This window comes from Glycine max, chromosome 9 (genome assembly GCF_000004515.6).
Source record: "Glycine max cultivar Williams 82 chromosome 9, Glycine_max_v4.0, whole genome shotgun sequence".
Classification (NCBI taxonomy): Eukaryota; Viridiplantae; Streptophyta; class Magnoliopsida; order Fabales; family Fabaceae; genus Glycine; species Glycine max.
The window spans coordinates 43,665,802-43,668,317 of record NC_038245.2 but is presented as its reverse complement, the minus strand read 5'-3'; positions in this window follow the sequence as shown (position 1 = coordinate 43,668,317).

Genomic DNA, 2,516 nt, shown 5'->3' with positions numbered 1-2,516 from the left:
TCTGTAAACAAAATTATTACATCAAATTTCTATACAATTTTTTTAGATGCATGTTTATACTTGTACCATTTTTCTTTTAATAACGAGGTGTTTATACCGTTTTCAATCAAAATTAGAATTTTAATCAATAATTCACATGACCTTTAAAGTCATCCAAGTAAATGAGATGCAAATTTTTTTTAAGAGAACATTTTTACTTTAAATGAGAAATTTATATATTGGGTGTTTTAGATAACGAATGTGATTTTTTTAATAAATGTGTTTTTTTTAATGAATATGGTTTTTTTTTTGTTTTATAAAAAATAATAAACCTAAAACTTAACCTTTAACTATTTTATCTTTGGTCGATCATATTTTAAGTAAATACTTATAATACATACTATTGGAAAAAAAACTTCTATTCTAATTAGAAAATACATAATAAATAACACCTATAAAATTATATGTAAATTATATATAAAATATACTCACTTTCTTTTTCTCTTTTTACTTTCAATCACATCAATTATCTTACCTATCTCTTCGATCTTTTTTTTTTTTTTCTGGTTTAGCTCTTCCACCCCTAAATGAGTTTAGACTTTGCTCTTCCCCCTAAATGAAGATTAAATTATATTTATTTTTTTCTTAAATTATATCTTATATTTCTTTCTTTTTTCACATTACTTTTATTCTTTTTTTTAACATCTTTAATTAACGTTAATTCAAATACATAAATAAACAAAATTATCTTAATATCTTTGTTACACTCATATTCTCTGTATTTTTTTAAACTATACCTCATACCACTTTCTTTTTTTATATTACTTTTACTTCTCTTATATTAACGTCCTTAACTAACATCAATTAAAATATGAGAGCAAATAACATCTTTATTAAATATTTAATAAAAAATTAATAATTGATCTTGTGAATGAACCTTTCTTAAGGCAATAACAATTTTTTCTTTAATATTTGACTCTTACTTCATTGTCATTAACACTTAAAGAAGATACAACTCTTGATTGAGACATTATATGAAATAACTAGCCATCAAAAAATAAATATTTTAAAGAAAGGAGTTAAAAACATAAATGCAAAAACAAAACACTAAAATTTGAAACAAAAGACTATATTCAATCAATGGGTTTCACTGAGAACACGTCCAACAAAAACGTAGCAACCAAACGACCCAACACGCAAAAAAAAAATTAAACTAAGAAGAAGAAGAAGAAAGAGTGTTAACACATCCATACCAATAAAGTGAGTTCGTGTCTAAAAAAAAGCTGAGTTTACATTCAATTAGAGAAAAAAAAATAAAGAATGAAGAATGTTAAAATATTTTCAGGTTGAAAATATTATCATGTCTTTTATGGAGTTAAGAAGAAGAAAATGAGAATATTTTAGACATAAATTTTCATTAAAAGTCATTTGATCAACCTGTATTTATTTTCTGTTAAGTTATTAAACGATATTTAATTAAGAGAAAGAAGTTCTAGATGTAATGTGAGTTAAGCAATTAAAAAAAAATTAGGATGCAAAACAAGAAGAATGCCAGATACAATTAAAAAAAATATAAAAGATGCAGTGTAATTTACTCTTAAAAAAATAATTGTTAGGAATTTTAGTTGTGGAATCCTATTTCTCTTCTAACCTTTTTGTGTTTTTTTTATACGTACCCTTATGTTGCACAGTAGTAAAAAAATTAAAATTTGTATGAAATACGAGATTTGATACTCGGGCATCCTCTTGTTGCTAGTTGATTGGATTGACGGAGGACAAACCAAAATCAACAGGGCAAATTTATCACTCCAGGAAAAAAAAATAAAAAAATTAACAGCTACCGCTATACTCTCTTCGCTATCAAATATAACAACATGACAAAAATATATCACGTTTAATTTAGAAAATTAATTAATTATATTTAATTGTATTAATTTTAACTAAAGAGTAATATTTTTCTTAACTTACCTACATTATAACTTGATATAAAAAAAAAAGAAAAAATAGTAATACCTCAATTAAATATCAAGAAAAATATTTTTTTTTCTTATACTTGAAATCGGAGGGAATAATACGTTATACGCCTCTATTCTCATATATAAAAAACAGTTAATTAAAAAAATTAATTAATCACATTTAATTATATCAATTTTTTAATTTATCATTCATTTAAACATGATATCAAGAATAAGAGTAATTAAAACTAACACCTCAATTAAATAAAAATAATAATTAAAATTTTCTTATATTTGGCACAAAATAAATGTTTTTTTCCTTAGACCAGAGGGAGTATTAATTAGTGTTCATTATTTGTAAATCATTTTTATTTAAAATTTGATTAATTCTAATATTTTCCCAATTTCGGTCTTTTGCATTGTTAAGGTCAAAATACAAATAAATAAATAAAATCAAAATGCGTTAAAGAGAGTTTCTCGAAGATCACCAAGAAGGCTGCCCCAGCCCAGAACATTCAAAATGTCACAAGTGTAACATACCTTAATTCCTAGCCAACCCTAGGCTTTATGCATGCAGCTTTG